This window comes from Ovis canadensis, chromosome 1 (genome assembly GCF_042477335.2).
Source record: "Ovis canadensis isolate MfBH-ARS-UI-01 breed Bighorn chromosome 1, ARS-UI_OviCan_v2, whole genome shotgun sequence".
Taxonomy (NCBI): domain Eukaryota; kingdom Metazoa; phylum Chordata; class Mammalia; order Artiodactyla; family Bovidae; genus Ovis; species Ovis canadensis.
Genome location: NC_091245.1, coordinates 258,425,916 through 258,452,820, shown reverse-complemented (window position 1 = coordinate 258,452,820; position 26,905 = coordinate 258,425,916). Strand labels below are relative to the sequence as shown.

Here is a 26,905-nt window from a genome sequence, read left to right as displayed (position 1 = left end):
AAGGGCCCGCCCGCCGGAGGGTGGGGGCGGGGGGTGGCGGGCCGGGGAGACGGAGGTCTGCAGGGGGAGCGGCCGGCTGCAGAGCGTGGGGGCACCCGGGGCGCTGGCGTGGCAGGGTGGGCGCCGCGGGCCCGCAGACTCGAGGGGGCCAGAGAAGGGATCGGCAGGGCCACGGAGGTGCAAGACAGGAGGCGGGGGCGAGGGGAGCTGAGGGAACCAACGGGAGCCAGGGTGGTTGGAGGGGAGCCGACGTTTGTGAAGGGAGGGGGAGCTTCCGCGCCCCTCCCGATGCGATCTGGGAGATTTACAGAGCCGGTCTCTGCTTGTTTGCACTCGCCGAAAACCTGGGCTCTCAGTTCCGGTGATGGCTCTGAGACTCGCTGAGGCTCTGTTTGTGTCGAGGACTGATTTATATTTAAACTGCTCTTTGCACTAGAGAGGGGCCGGGTAACAAAGGTGGAGAAGCGGGGGCCGCCCCGGGCTGGACCCGAGCCAAGGTAAACTGGAGGTGCTGTCGAGTGTCAGCATGGCTCGCTCTGGCCTGGAGTGTTGCCAGGAGGGTGGGAGTGGGGAGGAGCGGTGAGAGTGGGGCCGTGGACAAACGGGGTACCCCCACTGATCTCCTTTTCAGGGCTGGAATAGAACAGACGCTTAGTTTTTTTTCCCCAAGATTTTTCCACCAAGATACATAGTGCTGGAAAGAGAAAGAAGGGGAGACTTCCAAGGGAAGGATAAGAAGGTTCTGCCCAAAGCAGCTGCACTAAGAAATCTAATTCTGGAGGTGTTTTTCCAGTTCCCTAATTCCCGTCATTCTTGAAGAGCCAACGTTTTCAAGCCACCCCCCCCCCCCCCACACACACACACACACATCCCCGCTCCCAACTATTCCCAGGAAAAGATGCTCCTCAATTACCAGGAAGATTTGGCTAAGACAGGAGCCACAGGACAGATGGACCACGTAGGTCTCCTATTTCTACACAAGGCTTGATTGATGCCTTCCTGGGCCTGGTCTGGGCTGTCTGTGTCCAGGGGCTTCTCCTTTCCACCTGCGGCCCCAGGACCCTGGACACAACAGCACATAGTGCTGGAGGAAAAGCCACTGGACTGTAGGCGGCTTTGGGACAGTTGGCTCACCCACAGATCAAGGGTAAACTAGAGAGGCTTTCGGGAGCCCTGCAGCAGGCCCAGATCCAGAGGAAGCATGAAACCACGTTGGTTAGTAAGCCAGCTTGGAGAATTTGAAACACAAAAATGGCCCCCTACAGAGCACTCACCATGTGCTGGGCACTGGGCTTTAGCAGCCATGGTGGACTCCACATGGCATTCTGCTAGCACTCCCAGATGCGATGCCACAGAACCCCAGCATTAGCCCAACAGTTATTAGCACTGTTATAATCTGGATTTTACAGATGATGATGAGGTCAACCAAAAAGAGTGCCTGGAAGTCATATAGCTAGTAAGCCATGAAGATGGACCTAGCTTTCCTGACTCCAAAGCCCAGACTTATAGCACTATACCTTTGAAAAGTTATCTATTCTAACAGCCTCATTTCACAAGTGAGACCAAGCAGTTAGCAGAGAAGGCCCAGGTCAAGGTTATGGTCATGTTAGGGCCGCATCACTAGAGCAGCTTCCTCACACATTGAGTGAGGCCTTGCTGTGGTCCTCTGATAGAATCCCAGGCAGGGTCAGCCTCTCCAACCCCACCTTGTCCTCCTCCATTAATCTTGCCTTTGCCCATTCTCAGGACTAACATCATCTTTAAAGGAAAGGTCTATTCAGATGTCCACAGATGGTTAGCTGCCATCATCTACCTTTCCTAGGGGGAGTTCACCTAAATGGAGTGGAGACCCAACAGTTGAGCTAACTGAAGTTGGGACTTCAATGAGTTTTATCGGTCTTTCGTAACAAAAAGACACTAGTAGGTAGTCCAGAATCACGACCTAGGTCCCTTCAAGATTCTTAAGTGTGTGTGCTTCCCTGGTTGCTCAGATGGCAAAGGATCCGCCTGCAGTGCAGGAGACTTGGGTTTGATCCCTCCGTTGGGAAGATCCCCTGGAGAAGGGATTGTCAACCCACTCCAGTATTCTTGCCTGGAAAACCCCATGGCCAGAGGAGCCTAGAGAGCTACAGTGCATGGGGTCACAAAGGGTCAGACTCAGCTGAGCGACTAACACTTTCACTTTCTTGTCCTCATGGCTGGCTCCTCTACCGGCTTCCTCTCCTAATTCCAGGGAGAAGATGGAAAATATGAAGGGGCTCTGATCACTTCAGGGAAGCAGATCTCTCCTGTGCATGCTCCGCTGCTTTTCCTTAAATCTTGTTGGCCCAAACTGGGTCACACGGTCACCCATTAGAAGGAGGCTAAGAATTGTAGTTAATATCTGACTGCTTCCTTTCAGTGTCTACAGCAACCCATTTCCCCTAAAAGAACACCCTCAGTGTCTGTTTCTAAGATTCTTCTCAGATCCTGTGATTTCAGCAAATACTTCTCAGCACTAGAAAAATAAAGCACAAGGATAGTTCCTGACTTCAAAGATTCTAGGATCTCAGGGTGGGGAGCAAGAAGAGAAAGCATCAGAGTGAGGTAGCAAAAGAGCTGTTGTGTACATTGGCTGCGGGAACACAAAAGAAGGGCAACAAGAAAGCTGCCTGGAGAAGGTGACTCTCAGACTGAGCCCTAGGGACTGTAAGGCCTGGGAGGATTAGAGTGAAGGAAGGTAAATCTACTCCATGATTTCAGTCTGGCTGGAACTGAGACCAGAAGACAGTGAGAAGGTGAGCAGTGAAGATGTTGGAGCACCGAGTGGCATGCAATGAAGTGCAGGTCTTATTTCCAACATGCTGCTGCTGCTGCTAAGTCACTTCAGTCGTGTCCGACTCTGTGCGACCCCATAGACGGCAGCCCACCAGGCTCCCCCGTCCCCGGTATTCTCCAGGCAAGAACACTGGAGTGGGTTGCCATTTCCTTCTCCAATGCAAGAAAGTGAAAAGTGAAAGTGAAGTTGCTCAGTCGTGTCCAACTCTTCACAATCCCATGGACTGCAGCCTTCCAGGCTCCTCCACCCATGGGATTTTCCAGGCAAGAGTACTGGAGTGGGGTGCCATTGCCTTCTCTGTCCAACATAATGGAGAGCCTTTAAAGCCTTCTGAAGTGCCCATGTTGGTTTGCATTTTACATGGGCCTATGGGGCAGCTGGGTCAGTGTGCAGTGGGGCAGTCTGGAAGACATCTCAGGAGCTCTGCAGCAATGGGGATGATTCTGGGGAAGAAGGAAAGGCACAAAAGATGTTGGGCATCCAAGTGTCAATGAGGGAGATGTTAGGGATGACTCCCAGAGTCTGACTTGGGCAATCTGCTTTGGTGATGCTGAGTGCTGAAGAAGGACCCAGAAGGAGCAGCAGCAACTGGGGGAATGTGGTGAGTCCCTGAGGCTCATTAGAGTTCAGATTGCCTGGAGTACGTGCAGGAAAGAGATCCAACAGGCAGATTGGCACAGCAGTCCCGTGCTCAGAGGATATGCTGGACTAGAGGTCGGGGGCTGGGTATCCACATGGAGGCAGTGGGTAAGCCTCGAGAACAGATGTGTCTCCTGGTGAACATGTGTTGGAGAGCTAGGTCCAGAAGCAGCCACAGCAACACCCAGTTGGCACAGGGGGTGGGGCCAGCAAAAGAGACAGAGGGGAAGAGTCCAGCATGGAGAGGAGCAAACCCCAGAACGCACGTCCGCGTGTTGATAGAGCCCCGGGGCAGTGTTCTGAGGAGGAGGTCAGGAGCATGCCTGGGATGCTGAGAAGGGACGATAAGATCCAAGGATGGCCACTGGACCGGCAGTAGGACCTTGGCAGGAGTGTTTGTGCTGGGTGATATGAGCAGAGGCCAGACTATGTGGCCTGAGGAAGACCTGAGAGGGAGAAAGTGCAAACAGGGGCCAGTAGAACTTGCTCCAGGGGTGCAGAGTGGAGGAGAAAAACAAAGGAGCCAAGCAGCTTCTCATCTTAGCCCCGAAACTTCCTCTCCGCCTGAAACTGGAGCAGTCACGTTCCTCTCGGGCTTTGGCTCATGCTCCTCCCCCTGCCTTGTAGCGCTTGGTTTCTGCCCTTCGAGGGTGGCTCCTGTTTCTGTCTGTTCTGGGCCCCCATAACAACAATAGAACTAAAGGAAACTAAAGGTCATTGTGCCCATTTCACAGATGAATAAACCGAGGCTTGGAGCTCTTCCCTAACACACACTGTGTGTTTCTCCTGCCTTTATTATCACAGGTAGCAGTGGAGACGATACGTGTTTTGCTGAGGGCACAGACCCCCGAGTCACACTGCCCCTCCTCACAAGCTGTGCTACTTAAATAAAGAGGCCTGCATCACCTCTCAGTGCCTCTGTGCCCCTTCCCAGCTGTCATAAGTGTGCATGAGGCCGTGCTAAGTCCCCAGTGCTCGTGCGGGAGTTGCTGGTGCCCAGTGGGCGCCTGGTGGTTGGCAGGATTGAGCTTGGTCTATTCCTCTAAGTCAGTTGTGAGCCCTTTGGGACAAAGCTTCTGTGTTCATTCTCTTCGCCAAGCATATCCTGTAGCTTTAAGATGTTTATTAAGTGGAATCAAGTTGAAATGAATCCCAGAAAGACCCAGTGACTGGGGAAGGCCTCATTGCTCCAGAGGCCCCCAAGCCCCTCCTGCCGCGTACCAGGCTCCCCCCTCCCGCTGCCCTCCCTTCCACTCCACCGCCTCCACCCCCTACCCTAGGCCTCCCTAGTCAGCCTTGCTGTCACTGTTGACTGGCCAGGGGCCCCTTGGTGTGTTTATCGGTCCCCGGGCCACACCCACCACTCCTGCAGCCGCAGATGGAGGTCTATGACAGTTTGGACTTAGCTATGATTTGGGGCTAACTCTGCCTGGGTTGGGAAGATCCCCTGGAGAAGGGAATGGCTCCCCACGCCAGGGTTCTAGCCTGGAGAATTCCATGGACTGTGTAGTCCATGGGGCTGCAGAGAGCTGGACACGACTAAGCGACTCTCACTTCACTTCACTTCATTGCCCACCTAGCTCCTTGTGTGCCAAGGTGATGGGCGTGGGGTGGGGTGGGTTGGGATGGGGCAGGGGTCCCCCAGTGACTACACCCCCGACTAGGTGCAGGGTATCTCTGCATCCAGATGACACTGGTGTGGCAGCCTCGTCCCCAGTGAGCGGCTCTGGCCACTAGTTTATATTTTTATTGAACAAACGCTCAGTGTTGACAGTCCTTGCCTCCCACTGGCACAAAGCTGATTCACTTAATCCTCAAAAGAACCCAATAAGAGGAGTTACTTCTATTAGTGCCATTTTATATTTGGAGAAACTGAGGCTTAGAGAGGTTAAAATAACTTGCTCAGGGCCACACAGCTAGTAGGTGGCAGAGCCAAGATTCAAACCCTGGCCGCTCAGAGCAGAGTCTCAGCTCCTAAATGCATCCTCTGCTCCCCACTCCCCCACCGGAGGGCTCTTCAGGGCTCTGAAGTCCACCTTGGGCCTCACCCATCCCTGCCGCTGAGGACCTCTGCTGCCAGCAGCACACCAGCCTGAGTTGGGGTTTGAGCACAGCCTGGGGCCACTGGGATCCTTCTCAGTCCAGCTCTGAGGGCCCTTCACGCCTTTCTTCTCTACCCGCACCTTCCCTCCTGCGGCACCTTCAGCAGGCCACCTGAGCCTCACTCAGGGGCTGACCTTGCTCCCCTCTCCCCATGGGAAAATGCAGCAAAGAGAGGGAGGGGCAGGGTGTCCCACTCCTGGGACCCCAGCTGCATTGCATGTTACCTATGGGCCACCAGTGTTTGCTCAGGGTGGGCACACTGATGGCATGTCCGCTTTCTTCCCAGAAGAGCTTCTCACGGCCTGATGTCTTGTTCCAGCTCTGGGTCTCACCTGCTGCAGGTCACTTGCTGCTTTGAGAGGAGGTATGGCGGGAGATTCAGCAGAGGCAGGAAGAAGAGAGACCCCCACAGCCCTGACTCTGCACCCCTCCCCCTGGGCAAGGAGCCCCAGCTGGCCCCCATCCTCTGTGCTCCATCCATCCAGGTTCAGGTTGTACCCAAGCGGAGTTATCACAGCCAGTCCTCCTGTGTGATCACCGGCCAGCCTCCCTGCAGCGCACCGACTTCACTGCAACCTCCTGATCCTGCCATGTGAGGGCCCCGGGCACATGGATCCTGTCCTATGGATGTTGCCAAGTAACCAGAAAACTAGTGCTTTGTCTCTTTGCCATGGCGTTTGTTTTTGAACTGTTTGTTAATCTTTAGGTTATAGTCTTTCAAAAATAATTTAACTGTGTTTGAACTCTACTCCACCCATCATTTGGCACCACTATTAAACCTTTACTGACTTTTCTATTTTTCCTGTTTCTTTCCAATAAGCATGCTTTTTCCTAGAAAAATCACAGTGTACTGTTTGGCTCCTAGTTTTTACAATAAGCATTTTTCCATGCTGAGAGGGGCTTGTCACCATTTTTTGAATGGCTGTGTGGACAACCAGGAGTTATGTAAGCTTCCACTGCTGATGAATGTTGGGGGTGTCTCTAACTTTTGTCTTTTGTACACAGGGACTTGATGGATAACTTTTTGCAAAAAAACTCTTTGCCTTAGGACTGATGGCCAGCAGTGTCATTTGAACACCGCTAGATATTTTTCTCTGTGATATTCAAAATTATGCCTCCTGCTTTATTTCTACCACTTAGGTCTCTTCTCCTTACCAATGACAACCCTCCTGGCCCCTGTAGAGGGTGGCTGGCCCCCAGGGGAAATGGCCTGACTTGCTGTAAAGTTCACCCAGGTCCTGGGGTCCTCCAAAGGTCTTTCTTATTTCCAGTGGCTCAAACAGAGCCCCAGAACTCAGAGAGACACCTTCAGGCTGACCCGCGGGCGCCAGGTGATATGACTGCCTTGATCTGCGGCTCTTTCCCCCTCCCCCAGCCCTGGAGAAAGAACTGTAGGTCAGAGGTCTTGGGTAGGCACCTTCCCCGAAAGAGCTGATCCGCACCTGTATGGTCCAGAGAGGCACCCCTTTTTCTCTCTGCCCTGTCAGCTTACTGGCTGTGTCACGTAAGGCAAGTCGCTCAACCTCTTGGTGCAGCATCGGCCTCTCGGAGCTGCATGAGGAGTGAGCGGGACTCACAAGCCCTCGATATGATTACCACTGTTAGCATGGTTGCTTTCTCCCAGCTCAGCAGTGCTCCCTCCTAGGCCCTGTTCCATCCTCAGCTGTTCCCTGCTTTTCTCCTTAAGAGGCCTCCTTTCTCCAGAAATGGCTTCCCAGAGAGAGCCTGGCAGACCTTAATCCAGCCCCTGCTGTGGAAGCTGCGTGTGGGGTCGGGGGGGGTCACCTGTCACCCAGGCCTGAGGTGGCTGAAGGCATGAAAGGCCCAACCTGCCTGTCCCTAAGGAGTTTAACTGGAGCCCCATCCTCTCCTGATGCTGGGGATGAAGTTGAGGGGGAGGGTCCAGGAGGGGCACTGCAGAGTGAGGCACCCTCCTAGGTCCCCTCTCCACTCTCCCCACTGAAGCATCCCCTCGTTCCCTCCACGTGCACTAGGAGAAGCTGGGCGTCCCAGTCCCCGCCCTGGAATTCTAGCCCCACCACCCCCTGCCTGGGAGCCAGAGGCCTGGGCTGCAGCACAAACACATAGACAGTTCCTCGCCCCGCCCTCTGCTTGAATCTTCACACTTGTCCACAGCAGGGTCAATCCACGGGAGCCCCGACCGCGGCTGTGCTAAGCACTTTTCGAATTTCTGAAAGCTCCCACCCAGCCTGGACAATTTTGATTGTCCCCCAGGGCACCGGATCCTGCTCTGCTCCCCATCAGGCTCTGGGTCAAGGTCTGGCCTCATGCTCCCACCTGGCTTCTGAAGGCAGTCGGTTCTTTTGTCAGTCTTGCTTCTTGACCCAAATCTCCTCCTCCTGCATTTGTCCAGGTCTGGGGCCTCTTTACCGGAAAGGCCTCTGGCTCCCTCTTCCCTTCCCTTCTACCCGCCATAGCTCCCAAGTGTTCTCTGAGGCCTGCTTCTGTCTCCTCCTCTGAGAGGGAATGGGTCCCACCTGGGTGGAACACACCCTCTGTGCTGTTTGGACGGACCCCATATCAGGAGGATTGTGAGCTTTTGGGGCAGGGACCAAGGACAAACACACGGAGATAGCAGGATGCCCGGGAGACAGAACAGGAGTCCCCCACCACACCTGGGATCCCCATTGCACTGATCACACAGACCTTACCTCCCAGATAAACAGACCTGGGCCTTCTGGGGCACCTGACCTGATGCAGCCAACCCTTCCTCTGACAGTTTCCCATTCTGTCCTCTGCCGCCCCTGCCCTTCCAGGAAGAAACAGCTCTGCTTTCTCAGCGGTAACTTTGGGGCCTCTAGAGCTCTGTGGGGCCCTTCAACTGGGCCGGGGTCCCTCACACAGCCTGGCCCGTGTTCCTCAGGTGCTGAGTCACCTGGTGAGGTCACTTTCCAGTGATCTCTCCGTGAGGCCTCCTCCCCGGTCATGGGTCACCAGGCGGGAGCGCTGAGGGGTGTGGTCCCATTGCTGGGAATTCGGGAAGAGAATGTTGATTGCTTCCGTGTGAGGCCAGTGGGGGAGGAGGAGGAGGGCCACCCGGAGTGTTGGAACCCAAGACCCGGGAGTCCACAGCTCCCTCACACTGAGGAGCTCTGAGAACCTCGCTCTGCCCACAGTGGCAGGGACGATGGCCAGCAAAGTGGACGTCTCCTGCCGGCCCTTCCCCACATCGCCTGGTTGCCCCCTTCCCACTCTCAGGTTACGAGTTGAGGTGGGTGAGCCCCACTGGGGCAGAGGGCCTGGGGCCTGGGCCTCTGCTGGAGCAGTCGGGAGAGCATGCGTCCTTCGGGGGCTGCCAGCAGTGGGGACGCCTTCCTGGAGGCGGGGGTGGGGGAGGCGCAGGTTCTGGGTGAATCTGTCCCAGGATGTGACCGCTGAAGGAGCAGGAATGTGGGCCAAAGTTCACTGAGGCTTGTGGCTGTGTCCCTCAGGCTCTGGGTCCCGCTGGACCTCAGCATCTGGACTTTGCAGTTCTGCGAGGCAGTGAGTTGATCTTGGCTTCCTGTTGCTCACAGGTAAAGTACGCTGATGAATCCAATAAACCAGGGTTTGGACAACACCAGGCAATTCAGAGAGCGGCCTCAGAGCCAGAATCTCACATAACCTCGAAGCTGCCTTGCTGGGCAGGTCTCGCTGTTACTACTCGGAAGAGTAGAGGAGTAAAGGTCAGAGGTAAGCGTGGTTTGGCACCTGTATCTTCTAAACACAGACCTCATCTTTCTGCTGGGTCTCATGTGCCACGGAGCTCTAATGCTGTGCTGGAGTCAGGCCCTGCCCGTTGAAGACACAAGGATGGGGGCTGGACTGCCCACCACCGGAGGAGATAGCCGAGCTGCAGAGGCTCCAGAAACATGTGGGGAAACAGCTCCGGGGGCGGACATGGTCACTAAAATTCATGCTCAGAAAGAATCTGTAATAATGAGGAAAACACTATGTCATAATGTCAAATAAAAAATAGGACAAACTTATAGATTACACACACATATATATATATTTATATAATACTCACAATTATGTTTTTCAAAAGGCATAGAATTTTTTTAAGACTAAAAATATAGCAAAATGTTAAAAAGATGATCTTTCCATGATGGAAATGTGAGTTTTTTCATCTCATTTTTTCTACATCTTTCTCATTTCTTTGATAAATTTGCTTTATAATGAAGCAAATATAATATGCTTTATATAAAGAAAAAAAAACAGAAAATCACTTGGTCACATAGCAGTTTTCCATAAGTACCATTTTCAGAATTGAAAACAAACCAATCCTTTGCCTGAAACGACATCAGGGAAGCTACTCTTGGTCCAGTCCTGCCTTGACCATTCTCCCCTAGCGCTCAAGTTCCATTCACTGACTTTGGCCGAAATTCACACCCATCCTGTGCCCTCCTATGAGAGCTTGGCTATTCAGGGGGCTCATGTCACACCGCTGCTTGGCAGTAGCCCCCCCTCATGGTGAGCTCTAGCCCACAGCAGCCTACAGGGAACTCTGGGCATTGTGCCCCTTTCGCTGGGGAGAAAATCAAGGTCCGGGGGACCTAAGAATTTGCCCTCAGTGTCAGGGCTGGAACCTGAACTGCAATCCACCTGATTCCAAAGTCCACACCTCTGGCCATGATGTGACGCAGCCTCTATTCTAAAACCTTCCTGGGTCACTTGTTTCTTTGACCCTTTCACAAATATTTACTGACCACCTACTATGCCCATGACACAATTATTATTTACAAAGGAGACGTGGAGAAAATCTGAGATATCAGCACACCCCAGCAGCTCACACTGCAGCCCTATTGTCTCAAAGCGGGATGTGTGCAGCCTGGGGGTGCCAGGTCATCTTTTAAGCAGCAGGCAGAATACATCACGACTTCTATTTGTAGCTGTTTTCTAATATTTTTTCATTTCTATTTTTAAGCATTTATAATACCGGTGATATACTGCATACTGCATGTCTGCTCAGCGGCTCAATTGTGTTCAACTCTTTGCGACCCTTTGGACTGTGGCTCTTCTGTCCATGGGATTCTCCAGGTTAGAGTACTGGAGTGGGTTGCCATGCCCTCCTTCAAGGGATCTTCCTCACCCAGGGATCAAACCCGTGTCTCCTGCTGTGCAGATGGAATCTTTACCACTGAGTCACCAGGGAAGCCCATACCCTATAGTGACATCCTTATAAAACATAGGTGATAACTCTTTGATTGGCATATGATCTTGTTTACACGTCCATGTACATGAAGCTGTACATCATGGTGATCAGGGAAGGCTTGTGGAGAAGGTGCGAGCTGCACTGGGATGGGTTAATCTGGGCAGAGTGAGAGAAGAGGCCATCAAAGGCGACATCACAGCCCGGGGGGAACTCAGGGAATGGGATGTCGGCCCCCTCGTCCCTGCCCCCTCCTTCAGGCTCAGAGCCTGCAGAGCATCGGCTGGCCCTGGCGACCTCTGGGCCCCTGAGGTTCAGGCGGTGCCCACTTAGTCCAGCAGTTAGGCTCCCACCCTTGCCTAGGACATGGGCCCAAACTCAGGGTCTTTGGAGTCAGATCCTCCTCCTCCTCTCTTCCAAGAGCCCTCCATGTTTCCTCCTAGACCCAACTGCTCCCTGCATCCCACCCCTTTCAGCCCAGCCTAGCCCACCTTGAACCCTGGGTCTGTGGTCCCCACTCCCCACCTCCTCAGGCTCTGCCCCTCTGCTCCTTCTGCCTGCATCTTGTGGGACTGACTGCCCTCAGGACCCACTGCCTGAGAAAAGCTGCTCATTCTCCAAAATCCAAGGCCAGGCGGTGGCCATGGGGCCAGCTGGAGGTTTTCTCTTGGGTCCCTGAGGCCACTTCCAAGCCTTTGCTCCTTGAGCCCTGCCTCCTATAAGCTCAGACATCCAGCCCAGGCCCCCTCGGCCCCTTCCTTGCCTCCCTCCACTGGGCGCTGCTGTACCCCTCGAACACTCTATGCTGGCACATCCCACTGCAGCTGACCTCACACTTCACCATCACACAGTGCCTTAACACCTTCAATTCTCCCATTTATCTGTCCCCACCTGCTTCTATTTCCTTCTAGCTTAGAACCCAGAGAATTTCCAGCAAGGGCTATCCATCTCCTCGACCAGGAGTGACCAACCCTCAGGCTGTGCCCTGAGTCCATCCCCTTCTGCTCCCTTGGGCAGTAATCTGCTCCTTCAGATTTGCTCCCCTCCTTTCTGCAGCCTCAACTTTCTCTTTTGAACCTCTTCCTTCAGCAAATTTGCTTATGTTTCTGTGTTTCCAATATTAACAACAGAACAATCACCCACCTCTTGGCTTCCTCTTGCCCCTGCTCTATCTTTTGTCCTTTTTTATGGGCAAGCTTCCTGAGATTGTCTCTATTTTTCTCTCAATCCATTGCACACTGGCCTGGGTATTACACCATCGCAATGGATTGCTCTTGACAAGAGCACCAGGGACCTTGTTAACTTATTCCCTGGATGACTGATCCTGGCAGGCTCTCCACAGCCTCGAACATATACACATGGGAATTTGCTCTCAGTTTAGTTTACATACCACCCCTTCCTGCTTCCCTTGTCCCCACCTCAACTGCTTCTCAGGCTCCCTCCTGGCATCCTCATGGTAAATACTCCTCAAACACCCAGGGGAAATTCTGATGCAGCTGGTCTGAGAAGGGCCAAGAATTGGCATCCCTTACAAGTTCCTGAGTGATGCTGCTGCTGCTGGTCCACAGACCACGCTTCAAAACCATCACTTTATAGAGGAAAGTTAGCCTTGGCCTGAGCCCTTCAGTGAATATAGCAGGCTCATCACAAAGTGGGCCCCTGCCACCCAAGCTAGGGAAGGTTCTGGCTCCACCTGGGCTCAGCTCACAGTAGTGAGGACTTTGACAGTGGCTTGCACTGACTCTTGGCTCATTTTCCAGCTTACTCCTAGTCATTGTTGCTGTGGCTAAAGAACAGAACATAGGCATTGAGGGTCATTGTTGGTGCTCAAAGCGGAGATAAGTGGCAGGGATGCCCATCAAAGGGTGTTCTGCCTGCTCCCAGGTCAGACTCAGGCCTTCCTTTTCTCCGCTGCATTTTCTCTTTGCCCCATCTTTCGTGTTTTAAGAGCACACCAAGCCATACTTCTGCAGAGACCTAAAAAATGTTATCTAGTAATTGCATTCAGAATTTTCCCTCAGTTTCCTCTGACTCCCTGAGCTCCATCCGCAGCACCCACTTCTGGGCTGAAAGTCGGAGGACTCTCCACGCAGGGCAGATGTCCCCCAAAGAGGAAACAGAATGCACATGTTCCTGCTATAGGAACATAAGGACAGCCTAATACCAAGGCCAGGGTCATTCCGCAGGGCTGAGCCTCAGAGCTGCTAGGCTCCTTCCTCTTTGCCCTGCGTCTGCCTGAGGGGCTAAATAAATGAACTTCACCTTGGGCCCTTGCCAAGGGTCTGCCTGTTTCCCACAGCAGCCTGGGCTGATCATATCTGCATAGGAAGGAGGGCTGGCGTGCTTGTGCTCATGAATGTATGAAGTCTCTGAGGCAGGGGTTGACCCATATCTGACTCAATCACTCAAAACAGCCACAGTTTACTAGAGCCTGTGGAACAGTGCCTGGATCCTTGCCTAGTACTCAAAAGATGCTTAATAAATATTTGTTGAGTGAATGAATGCGTTCACTCCAGGATAATCTGTTCATTCCAAGAAATCTGACGCGATCCTGGCTGCTCTCATCTAAACCGAGTTTTTCCTATTTCTTTTCATCTTTCCCTTTTTAAAGTTCTCAGATGGGGCATAAAACAAATCCTCTTTCATCCTGCCAGGGAACATGGACCATGGAACCAACACACGCATGAACATCCCTGACAATGGGCTCCCTGTGCACTCAGCAAACCCAGCCACCCCTCAAGCGGCCACACCACAGAGGGAGCCCATGGCAGCCCCCCAGATGAACATAAAGCTGCCTCTCCTTCTCTAGAGATCTACAGCTCCTGGAATCTGCCAGGGCAGGTGACTCCTGGCAACTGTGCTGGTGTCCCTCCCCTTGTACACTCCTCATGACGTGCGCCCTGCATTCTCAGGCCTCAGGGGATCTGGGGCCTCAAACAAGGACTAAGAACAAAGAAGGGTCAGGGATGTGAGCCAGGTGTCAATAAAAGGCAGATGAAAGATGTTTTTAATGAATCGATTTGATCGCCAACTTGTAAAATAAACCTGCTTTTTGGAGCTAAGAGTTGGGAAGATCTCGCCCAACTCTGCTTCTTTCATGCCTGGTTCCCCTTATGGATCAAGCTGTCACCACACAGCCCTCCCCGTAAGGAGGTCACAGTGTTGCTGGGCAGACAAAGCCATCTTCATCAAATAGCCACACAACGTGACAACATGGCAGAGGTTAAAGGAGTCATTCTACAGCCAGTCACAGTATCAAAAATGATTACCGGTGAGTTTGGTGTCACATTTTTCTAGCTTTGAATGCATTAGAAAAAAATTTATAACCCTTTATAAAAATGCTAAAGTTCATGTGGCTAAACTCATGCCAAGTGCCCCCTGCCGAATGTGCTCCTTTCCTTGGACAGTGTGACTTCCAGCCCCTGGCCTAAAAAGACTCCCCATGTGCGGCTCTAGCAGATAACTATTGCCCCCGAGGCCAGCCAGGCAGACATGGAGCATGCTGGATGGGGCTGGATTGTGCTGCCCTACTGGGCCATATGGCCCAAAATCAGAGCCCAGGTTTTCCTCTCTGGGCTCAGATGCCTAAGTGACTTGTTGGAGCAGAGCCCCTGGAGCACAGCAAGCAGGAAGTCTGTTCACCACTCAGCCAAGGCCGGGGTCTACCACCCTCCCATCCTGGCCCTTTGCCTCCACAAATAAAAGGCAGTGTAGCTCCACTCTCTCCCATTCCTTCTGTCAACATCCAGTGCAATTCATGACCTGGCATCTTCAGGGAACTCATGACAAAAAGAAATAGGAGTCAACCTGCCAGCAATTTTAGCCCAGACTGATGTCGAGGGAAATGTAATCGCTGCCCCTTGAAGCTGGGGAGGGGCAGGAACCCAGTCCTCCACCCATCCCAGGGCTGACTGGGGTGTGGACACTTCCCCAGAAACCCATGCAAGGTCATGGGGCAGACCTTGCTGCAGACATTGTCTTTTGGAGAAATCATCCCAAAGTATTTCACAAGTGTATGAGTAAACACCAGCCTAAAGTGTGACTCTTCAGAGGAAAAGTGAATAATTAATCTAAGTTTCAAATACTGAATATTTTTCAATAAATGTTGATTCTATTTGTATATCTCCAATCCACAAGTATTGTTAAGAAGGTTTGGAAATGCTATTGAAGATAAAGAATAGAGAAAACATGTTTATCTCACTTATAGATATGTTCAGCAGTGTTGTTAACCCGGACAATGTCCAGCTCTGAGCTCACATGGGAATCAGTCACAGAGATGCTGTCCATGTCTATTATGCTTATGATGTTGAGCTGAGGGCTTTTGTCATGCTGCCTTCTTCCTTTCTAAAAATGTGTTCAGAAAGAAAAGAAAAGGATGTTTAGGTTGCAATACGGAGAAGGCAATGGCACCCCACTCCAGTACTCTTGCCTGGAAAATCCCATGCACGGAGGAGCCCGGTAGGCTGCAGCCCATGAGGTCGCGAAGAGTCGGACATGACTGAGCAACTTCACTTTCACTTTTCACTTTCATGCATTGGAGAAGGAAATGGCAACCCACTCCAGTGTTCTTGCCTGGAGAATCCCAGGGACGGGGGAGCCTGGTAGGCTGCCGTCTATGGGGTTGCACAGAGTTGGACACATCTGAAGCAACTTAGCAGCAGCAGCAGCAGCAGGTTGCGATAACAAAATACCATAGCCTGAGGCTAATAAGCAACAGAAATTTGCTTCTCATTCTTCTGGAGTCTGGAAGTCCAAGATCAAAGCGTTGGCAGATTCCTGGTTGTGGACAGTGTCTTCTCACTGTGTCCTCACAAGGGGAAAGGAGGCTCTCTAGGGTCCTTCATATAAGGGTCCTAATCCCATTCCTGAGGGCTCCACCTTCATGACCTCATTGCCTGCTAAAAGCCCCACCTCCAAATATCATCACTGTCAGGGTCAGGTGTCAGTATATGAATTTGAGGGGCACAGCATTCAACCTATGCGTGCGCACATGCTAAGTCACTTCAGTCGTGTCTGACTCTGCGCAACTCTACAGACAGCAGCCCACTAGGCTCCTCTGTCCACAGAATTTTCTAGGCAAGAATACTGGAGTGGGTTGCCATTTCCTTCTTCAGTTCAATCTATAGCGATGCACAAAGAAGAGAAAGAAAAGCAAGAAAGATGATGGAAGCATACACCCAGAGCACTATGTGTTTGGTGACCACTGCATAAACTGATGTACCGGAGTGACCTCTGGGGGTGTTGAGGATCTGGGCATCCATAAGATTGGCTAGAGGCTGTATGCACTTTCTAGAACCCCAGAGAGGGGCATTATGCCAGGAAAGGCCTCCTCTTGCCCACGCACATAGATCATTGACCAAGCTCAGTTCTGACTGCCAGTTACAAGCTACTTGCAGAGTCTCTGACACTGGATGGCACACACCATAGATGTAAATGCCAGGTTAGGGTCCTCCGATAAAATGCCAGATGCCCAGTTCAATTCGAATTTCCAACAAACAACAGGTGTTTTTTTTTTTTTTAAGCGTAAGTATGTCCTAAATATCTCATGGGACATGCTTATACTAAAAAATTATTCATTGTTAGCTGGACATTCACATTGAACTGTGTGCTCTTTATTTTTACTCATTAAATCTAGCAACTTGCTATACTAGGTGTCTGAGGGCCTTTCTGGACCAAGTCAGGGTGCTGGGGACAGGCATCCACCTGGCCAGGCCTCCCCAGACACTCAGATCAGGCGTACCCCTGGTCAGGTGACCGCAGAGCTGCTCTTGAATGACTTCTGAGAGAAGGGCCCACTGAATCCATTCCACCAGTGTGGGGAGGGTCCCCATGCCACCATTTCACTTCTGACATATGTCAGTGGGGTAAAAATAAACAGTAGCAAATTTAATGTGAAGATTAAGGGAGACAAACTGATGCTAGAACCTAGATGCTTTATATCAAATGTGTTATTCTATTTTTTCTTTGAGGTCACAGATGTCAAAAGCTTAATGGCAGCAGGACTTAACGGAGAGTTCTCTTTATGAACTTTTTCTGTTAATTAAAGAAAGACTACCATTATTTTATTTGACATGGAGAACATGCATACTCCAGCCCGAGGACTGTCAAGGAACCATCAGGACACTGCTTGTTAATAGATTCCCAACCCATTTGGAGACCCCGGAGATGATAGGAGAGGAAGCCAGGAAAGCAAGCCTCAGGCAGAGCTGGACTGGTTCACAAGGGCCAGAAGAGGGGCAAGCAGCCTGCAGTCAAGCAGTGTTTTGGGAGAGGGGGTGTTCCCTAAGGATGCATAGTATCTGTGGGCATGCACGGCCACCTGGGGGCCATGCATGTGTGGCATTGTTGTTGTTGGGGGACACTCTGGGGAGTGCAGAGCCCAGATGACAGTCCACCAGAGCCCAAGGCCCTGGAGGACAGTGAGCAGGGGCAAGTCAGGCAGACCCCAAGTGAGGCAGAATGCTCAGCTTCTCTGTGTACCAGTGCTGAATTGGATCTTGGAGACAGAGTTTTGGGTGAAGTAGAAAAGAACAGTTTTCTTACTTTGCCAGGCAAAGGGGGCCTCAGCAAGCCAATGCCCTCAAAACCATCTGTCCCAACTTGGGAGATAATAGTGAGAAGTTTTACAGTAATTGTTCAAAGAGGACGTGGTCAGCTTGTGGACATTCTTCTGACTGGTTGGTGTGAAGGTGAGTGGGAGTCAGCATCATCAACTTTCTGGTTCCAACTGGTCTGGGATCTACATGTTTGTGGGCAGCATACCATTGTTAACTGTTGACTTCTCCCACCCAGAGGGTGTTTCAGTATCTGCAAAATAGCTCAAAGATATTGTGGTGCATCCACTGATGGGGAAACATGACCTTGCCCCAAGTCTGCTCTTAACTGTTTCTCACTGGTCTCACGTACTCTCCCTTCCCTAATTCGTAACTGCTTGAAACCTGTCCATTGGAACCCGGGAAGGTCCTGGAGGCTGAATGAAGGCTGCTTCCTATAACCAAGGAAATAGTGGGCACAGAAAGGCTTTGTGCCCAGGAGCCCCACAGGGCTCTGCTCGGTATCATAAGCGGAAGGTGGCATGGGAGCTGGAGGTTAGCCACCCAGAGAGAAGTCCAGGTTTGCTCTTGGCCTGCCACACAGAAGGGACCCTCTTGAGAGTGGCAGGGGGAGTCTGTCTGATGGGTTGGAGACTAGAGCTGAGAAGCCCAGGTTTATTATCCTGGCAGAAGTCTTGAGGGGACCTCAGAGGCTGTTGGGCGAGTGTGGCCCAAGTGGGAGTGACTGGGGCCCGCCTGGCATGTCAGCAGGAGGGGGCAGTGAGGATGGTGACAAAGCGACCAGAGAGAGCAGTCCCACGTAGCCGGAGTGGACAGGGGTGACAGGAGCCACACACACACTGTCTGATCTAGACCATTAGGACATGGGCCAGGGGTTTAGCTCCTGCCTTGACCTGCTGTCGGCCAATCGGCCAGGTGTCTTCCACCATGGCCTGACAGCAGGTCTGGTCCCAGTTCTGGCGCCGTCTCTGTGTTCTTTAGAGAAACCATGTCTCCTCTCAGGAGCTATTTTCACAGCAACACGGGAGACCCCCTTCATGTGCTCTGGGAAGTCACAGCTTCATGTCGGGCCAGCCAGGCCGGCCCAGCACAGTCACTGGTGTGGACCAAGCATGTGGCCTCCACTCAGGATGGCCAGCCTTGGCACCTGAGCTGGGCACACACCACCACAGCTGCCCCACCATCACGCCCCGGTGTTTCATCAAGGGAGCCTGAAAGCGAAAACAGCGGGAAGAAAAGTGAAACCTCCGGAAGGGGAGGGCCAGGCGGCAGCCCAAGGAGCGCGGGCGAAGGTCACTCCGCGTCCCTTGAAATGAGACCCAGGGGACCTTTGTGACTTCCGCATTCCTGTCTTCCGCCGCAGTTCCTGCGTGGCTCTGGTCCTGGCACACACAGCCCTGTCGAGGCTGTCATCACAGCCCTGTCAGCCAGGTGGCTGCTCCACCCAGCCCTGTGCTGACAAAGGGTCATCTCCCCACACGCCAGCCACACACAGAACCGAGCATGTGGTTCTGCATGTGGTTCACACAGAACCCACACCTGCGCACAGGACCCGTCCTCAGGTACCCCCGCAGCTCTCCCCAAACACAAGCCTGCACACACCCCTCCCCCAGCTCAGCCCTCACACACCCATCCTGGCAGAAGCACACTCACGAGCACAGACACGGAACACCCTGTGCGTGCTAAGTCGCTTTAGTCACATCCAACTGTTTGGGACCCTATGGGCAGTAGCCCACCAGGCTCCTCTGTCCATGGGATTCTCCAGGCAAGAATACTGGAATGGGTTGCCATGCCCTCCTCCAGGGGATCTTCCCCACCCAGGGACTGAATCTGCATCTCTTACGTCTCCCGCATTGGCAGGCGGGCTCTTTGCCACTAGTGCCATCTGCATTCTTGCACATCCAGTCTCCCTATGTGTGCTCATGCCCAGTACACAGACAGGTGCACAGGCCTCTCTGCTGATGGCTATCAAGCCCGTGGCTGGCTATTCCTCTGTGCACAGGGCAGGGACACCAGCCCCTCCCTCCACTGCCATCTAGGAACGGTCTCCACCACCTTCCTGAGCTCAGCCAACTGGGCAGGGCCCCATAACTGCATCTGGTTCTGTTTGCACTGACTCAAAGGGCACTCCCTTTGAGACCCCGCCCTTCGAAGGCCAAGCCAACACCTGCCAGCTGTTTTACCCACACATTGAACATGGAGTGCTGGAGGAACTGGCATCCTGGCTACCTGGACTCTGGAACAAATCAATACGGTTCCTCTTATCTCTGTGTTAGAGAGGCTATTCCAAGCTGTCAGAAACACAGAAATAGACACTCAGGTTATTTGGAATGGTGGCTGTTCATTGGAAGGAAGAAAAAAGGGACAGAGAGAGATGTATGGGCAGGACCGCAGCAGTGTCTTGCAGTTGGGACTTGAGTTTGGGTTTAACCCTAAGAAGAGTGTCTGCCCTACCTGGGTTCCGGGTACAGCACCAGGCGCCTAGTGTGTGTTATCAAGGGGCGCTCACAGCAGCCTTCTGGAGGAGTTCCCATCACTGTCCATTCAAAGAGGGTGGTGAGGCTGAGATAGTCTGTGGCTTGCCTGAAGTCCTGCAGCCAGTGAGTGCAGGGCTGGGACGTGAGCCCCGCTGTCAGGGGCTCATCCACATACCAAGGAGGCCCCGCATCCTGCCGCTCGCAGAAGCTGGTGTCTGTGGCTCTCGACCTGGTGGATCTGCCTTTCTCTTGAGATGACTTCCCCTGTCTCTGGATGTTTGTCTGTCTGTCTCTGCTTCCTACTCTGTGTGTCCCTATATAAAGTCCCAAGAGGGGACCCTTAGCATCAGTCGGATTCTAGCCAGTGCGGAACCACTCTGAAAGTAAAACGAGCAAAGTTTCAGCCTTTGGGTGGCTATTCCTCCATGCACAGGCAGGAACACCAGCCCCTCCCTCCACTGCCATCTAGGAACAGTCTCCACCACCTTCCTGAGCTCAGTCACCCAAAGCTCCCTTCCTTCCCACAGTGAGCAGATGCCTTGGGGCGAGGCGCTCAGCTGTGGTCAGGACAGCTAGTCACTCTCAGATGCCCTGGGGATGGGGCAAGACATTCCACCAACCCCAGGTCGTCCAGTGTGGCTTCAAATACTGTTATTGGAAATCTGTTATTGGAAATATTTCTCATTTTCCTGACTTGGTGAGATTCATCTAGTAAGAATAATTGAATATCTACAAAAACTAGTCAGGATTTTATGATTCCTGGGGCATCCTTTTGCATTCCAAGTGCATCAGGCAGCCAAAGCAGGAGGAACGGAGAGCTGATGGTGGTGACAACCAGGAAACTCCCTAAACATCTTTTTAAACATTCCTGATGAGTTTTTTGCCTTAACATTAATTTAGAGGCAACAAAGAGGAAATTCCCTGGCAGGAGGTTCAGTGAGCTCAGGCGTCGTGGCTGCAGATGCAGGCAGGGTTCCTGGGTGAGGTAGCTTCCTTCCCCTGGGACCTTTCAGCCTTGGCTGCAGAAGGCCACCCACATCAAGGGGCCTCTGAAGACACCTAGGCGTGGAGGATCCCGGGACAGCTCCTCAGTCATCTGCATTCCCAGGAGCCTTCTCCACTGATAGAGGACAGAGGTGGGCGTCTCGGGTCACTCAGCCCATAACACCCGCAAGCACAGGCCACTTAGCCACCCTCCCTTGGGACTGTCAGGAGCAGCCCATTGCAATTTGATCCTTTGCATAAATACGTTAGAGACTGCAGACTTCATATCAGCTGTGTGGTCCCGATCCTGTTACAAAATATCCGCATTTATAGAGAAACTTAAAGGAAGGAGCAAAAGTCCCAAATCCTTCACTGAAAATGACTGAGTGGGAGGGAATATTCACACCCAAAGCTACAATCTGGATTCTGGACTCTGCCCAACATCAAACAGTATTCCCTGTGGATCTGAAACCCCACATGCCAGCAGCTACTGCGGAAGCAGGGCTTTTTCAGGACAGTCATCTCCTTGGGAGCTGTGCCCTGAACTGACCAAGGATGGCTGACCTTTAGAGTCTCCTTTAGCCCAGGCAGCAGCTAGGCACGAGGCTGTGGGGCTGGAATTCAGACCTCTCTCCCCACGAGCCTGGGCGCATGGGTGTGGGCTGCTGGGGGAATGTTGGCCTGGCCTCGGGCTCCTGTTTTCCTAAGTCAGGAGCCAAACGAGGAGATGGCTTCAGACCATGTGCTGCAGGCTGACAGTTACCCGACAACAGGCCAACATTCACAGTTGCCCCTCGATTTTTTAAAGGAGTGTATGTCGGTAGCCTTGTTTGGCAAGAAAAACCTTGATTCCCCACCCCCCACCCTTATTCTACAGCAGAAATAGGCAACTTTCTACCAAGGTTTTACAGGATTCCTAGCCCAGCAGCTGACTTGGAAACTCTTCCAAGAGGGTCCACCTTCACAAAGTTGATGTATGGGTCTCAGTCTCCTGATTTTAGCCTGCATTGTTGACAGAAGTACTTTAAAGGGGTGTGGGATCTGAATGGGGACAGAGGTGGGTGATTCTGGGGGAGGCGAGTGGACCCACTGCATATCATGACTAAATAAGCCCACTACAGGAGAGGAGGCTCTGGAGATGCACTGCCCCAGCGGAAGTGACCTCAGAGAGGAGTGAGGATCATCTGAGGACAGGTCCCCAGAGCCCGGCACTCTCACGGGAGGGGTCTGAGCCGTCTCTGCTCAGAGGGAATCCCTCCACACAATCAGTTCTCCCAAACCCAACAGCCCAGCACCCAAGGAAGGGCCTAGGAGCATGAGAGGGCCAAGTGGGTGGGCACAGGGCCTTGGGCAGTGCCAATCCTTTCCAGAAGAAACAGGCACCTGCTCTGCTTGCACTGCCAAGAGGAAAAAGGTGAGCAGAGGCTGCCCTTCCCCACTCAGTCAATGTGACCAAGACCCTCCCATCCTCCTGGAACCTCAATGGGGTGTGTTCCTAAGGGTCTTTGCTCAGAGCAGCCCCATGGTGCCACCAGGACTCCCCTTAAATTACTGAATATTTCACTGAGAGACTCAACTGGACAACTCCAGGACCCAGGGAGGCAGCGGGTGAACTCAGGACCCCAGAGGACTGATGCTGGGGTCATCATCAGTTGTAGGTTTGGGGAGGGGTTCTAAGTTGGAGAGGAAGTGAGTTCCTGGGCTTCCTAACATTCTGTGAATCTCATCCAGACCTCCTCTCTTGGTTTCCTGGGGCTGCTGTAACTATAGTTCCACAGGATGTGGTGCTGGCACAACAGAACTTTATTGTCTCACAGCTCTAGAGGCCAGAAACCCAAGGTCAAGGTGATGGCCAGGGTGGAGTCTTCTGAGGCTTCTCTCCTTGACTTGTCGACAGCTGTCCACTCCCTGCATCTTCCCGTGGTCTTCCTTCCCTGTGTGTCCGTGACCAAAATCCCTCCTTTTATAGCACTAGCCATATAGGATTAGAATGGTTCTAAGGATCTCTTTTTAATTTAATTACCTCCTTACAGATCTGGTCTGTAAGCAGACAGTCTTTTCACAGCAAACGCCCTGGTCATAGCAAACACCCTTTTCCGACAACACAAGAGACGACTCTACACATGGACATCACCTAATGGTCGATACCAAAATTACACTGATTACATTCTTTGCAGCTGAAGATGGAGAAGCTCTATACAGTCAGCAAAAACAAGATCTGGAGCTGACTGTGGCTCAGATCATCAGCACCTTATTGCAAAATTCAGGCTTAAACTGAAGAAAGTGGGAAAAACCACTAGGCCATTCAGCAATGACTTAAATCACTTATGATTATATAGTGGAGGTGATGAATAGATTCAAAGGATTAGACCTGGTAGACAGAGTGCCTGAAGAACTATGGACAGAGGTTCATAACATTTTACAGGAAGCAATGACCAAAACCATCCCAAAGAAAAGGAAATGCAATAAGGCAAAGTGGTTGTCTGAGGAGGCCTTACAAATAGCTGAGGAAAGAAGAGAAGCAAAAAGCAAGGGAGAAAGGGAAATATATACCCAACTGAATACAGAATTGCAAAGAATAGCAAGAAGAGAAAAGGCCTTCTTTAATGAACAATGCAAAGAAATAGAGGAAAACAATAGAATGGGAAAGACTAGAGATCTTTTCAAGAAAATTGCAGACATCAAAGGAACATTTCAGGCAAGGATGCACATGATAAAGGACAGAAATAGTATGACCTAACAGAGGCAGAAGAGATTAAGAAGAGGTGGCAAGAATACACAGAAGAGCTACACAAAAAAAGGTCTTAATGACCCAGATAACCACGATGGTGTGCTCACTCACCTAGAGCCAGACATCCAGAAATGTGAAGTCAAGTAAGTCTCAGGAAGCATTACTATGAACAAAGCTAGTGGAAGTGATGGAATTCCAGCTGAGCTATTTCAAATCCTAAAAGACGATGCTGTGAAAGTGCCGTACTCAATATGTAAGTAAATTTGGAAAACCCAGCAGTGGCCACAGGACAATCCCAAAGAAGGGTAGTGTTAAAGAATGTTCAAACTACCAGACAACTGCACTCATTTCCCATGCTAGTAAGGTCATGCTAAAAATCCTTTAAGTTAGGCCTCAGCAATACTTGAATTGAGAACTTCTGGATGTCCAAGCTAGATTTAGAAAAGTCACAGGAACCAGAGATCAAATTGCCAACATTTGTTGGATCATAAAGAAAGCAATGGAATTCCAGTAAAACATCTACTTACACTTCATTGAGTATGCTAAAGCCTTTCACTATGTGGATCACAACAAACTGTGAAAAATTCTTAAAGAGATGGGAATACCAGACCATCTTATCTGTCTTCTGAGAAACCTATACACGGGTCAAGAAGCAGCAGTTAGCCTTCTACATGGACTGGTTCAAAATTGGGAAAGAAGTACAGCAAGGCAACATATTGTCACCCTGCTTATTTAACTTATTTACAGAGTACATCATGCCAAATGCCAGGCTGGATGAATTACAAGCTGGAATCAAGATTGCCAGGTGAAATATCAACAACCTCAGATATGCAGATAACACCACCCTAATGGCAGGAAATGAAGAGGAACTAAAGAGCCTCTTGATGAGGGTGAAAGAGGAGTGTGAAAAAGCTGGCTTAAACTCAGCATTCAAAAAACTAAGATCAGGGCCCAGTCCCATCACTTCTTGGCAAATAGATAGGGAAAAAGTGGAAGCAGTGAGACTTTCTCTTTGGGGTCTCCAAAATCACTGCAGATGGTGACTGTAGCCATGAAATTAGAAGATGCTTGTTTCTTGGAAGGAAAGCAATGACAATATATTATTACAGTATATTAAAAAGCAAAGACATCACTTGCTAGCAAAGGTCCATATAGTCAGAGCGATGGTCTTTCCAGTTGCCACATACAGATGTGAGTGTTGGACCATAAAGAAGACAGAGCACCAAAGAATTGATGCTTTCAAATTGTTACTGAAGAAGACTCTTGAGAGTCAAGTGGACTGCAAGGAGATCAAACCAGTCAATCCTAAAGGAAATCAGCCCTGAATACTCACTGGAAGGACTGATGCTGAAGCTGAAGCTCCAATACTTTGGGCACCTGATGTGAAGAGCCAACTCATTGGAAAAGACCCTGATGCTGGGAAAGACTGAGGGCAAGAGAAGAGGAAGTGACAGAGGATGAGACGGTTGGATGACATCATTGACTCAATAGACATGAATTTGAGCAAACTCTAGGAGATCATGAGGGACAGGGAAGCCTGGCGTGCTGCAGTCCATGGGGTCACAGAGTCGGACACGACTTAGTAACTGAACAACAACATTACAGATCTTACTTCCAAGTATGGTCACAGTCTGTGGGCAGCGCTTCAACATGTGAATTTGAGATGCCGTAGCCCAGCCTATAACACCTGCCCAAGCAGCAAGCATCTATTTCTGGATGGCATCTGGGTGCTCCCTCCGTAAAGGCAATCCATGTTGCCCACCGGGTATTTTGCAAATGCTTTCTGCTTCAATCCCTATAAGCTCCCCTGGAGTCAGCAGGGAAGGCATCCTTGTCTCATTTCATAGATGAGAAAACAGGTCCTGAGAGCTAAAGTTAGTGTCCCCAAACCCCCTGCCAGGAAGTGAATGTTCTGGGCTGAGACTGGGCTCCTCACTCCTTGGCACTGTTCCTTCAAACTCCCTGCTTCAGGGACTACAACATTTCCCTTCAAGGAAGGAAGAAAATATTTCCTCTGATAAGAGCTCAACACCCAAGTCAAGTTTGCAGGCTTTCAGGCTCCTTGTCCTATTTAATGTGCCAGAGCTTCTTCTAGTTAACATTTATTTGCTAAATAAAGTCACTTCTCCCTACATTTGGCTCTCACACAGCTGCTCTGAGCCAGGCGCTCTGCGAGGCCCCCTCATATGTATTATATCAAAAATTAATCGTATTTCATAGATGAGAAATGGCAGCTTAAGGAGGTAAAACTGAGCTGCTGGCCAGTGCTGGAAGGGTGCAGTGAAACCCTGGAAAGGGTGATTCACAAGCCCTTATCTTCCGAGGGTAGCAACCCTCAACAAATTCAGTTACTCAGCAAGTGTTTATTAGAGGTCTGCTCCATGCCAGGCACCGTTCAAGGTGCCACTCTAGTTGTTTGGGTTTAATCTATTTACAAAAGAGACACTGAGCCCTGTGTTTATGGAGCTGGAGTTGTCCAGAGGGAGACAAACAATAAATATAATAAATAGGTAAATTGTATTATGATTTCCCTGGTGGCTCAGTGGCAAAGAATACGCCTGCAATGCAGGAGACTTACAGGAGGCACGGGTATGATCCCTGAGTCGGGAAGATCCCCTGGAGGAGGAAATGGCAACCCACTCCAGTATTCTTGCCTGGGCAATCCCATGGACAAAGGAACGTGGTGGGCTAAAGTCCATGGGGTCGCAAAAAAGTCGGACACGACTGACTGGCTAAACAACAACAGTCAAATTGTATTATATGTTAGAAAGTGGTAAGTCCTATGAGGCAGAGTGGGGATGATCAGGAACAGTGGGCTGGGGAAAAGAAGTTGCATTATTGAACGGGGAGCTCAGGGCAGGTGTTCTGGAGCGTAGACTCAGGGGAAGGAAGAAATTAGACAATGAGGATGCCTGGAGAAGAAGGTCTGAGCAGAGAGAACAAGTGCAAATGCCCGGCGTCCAGGAGGATGCTTGATGTTTTGTAGGGACAGCATGGGGCCCTGTGGCCAGACAGGCAGGGAGGAGGGTGAGGATGGTGTGGAGGGGAAGTCAGAGCGGAAAGGGGCCTCTGGGGGCAGGCTCACAGCCACTGCCAGGACCTGGGCTTGGCTCTAGAAGCGGGACCTCGGCAGGGCTCTGAGCAGAGAAGGCAGGCATGGTCTGACCGCTTTCTAGTGGGATCCCAGCTGCTGTGTTGAGAACACCTGGCAGGGGAACAGAGAGGAGGAGGAGATGCCAGTTAATAGGACAGTGGCGTGGACAAGGTGGTCCTGATGCTGACAGCTTCTGCTGCTGTTGTTGCTCTTTCTCTCTCTCCCCATCTCTGCCTCCTTCTTCCTGGAAAGTCTCTGCAATGTGGCAGACTCCATTCCAGTCCTGGTGACCCCAGTGAGCAGCTCTCTGGGGCCAGAGATAGCTGCTTCAGTGCTCAGAATATCAGATTTCT

At 51.4% G+C, this 26,905-nt stretch overlaps 1 long non-coding RNA gene across 1 annotated transcript; it reads left to right on the top strand.

Moving 5' to 3' along the window:
- The first annotated feature begins 8,529 nt into the window (after positions 1-8,529).
- On the top strand, positions 8,530-13,712 carry LOC138415995 (uncharacterized). The gene is made up of 4 exons (XR_011247574.1): positions 8,530-8,792; positions 9,097-9,253; positions 10,488-10,600; positions 13,367-13,712. It is a non-coding gene; the product is annotated as an uncharacterized lncRNA (long non-coding RNA).
- The last annotated feature ends 13,193 nt before the right edge of the window (positions 13,713-26,905 follow it).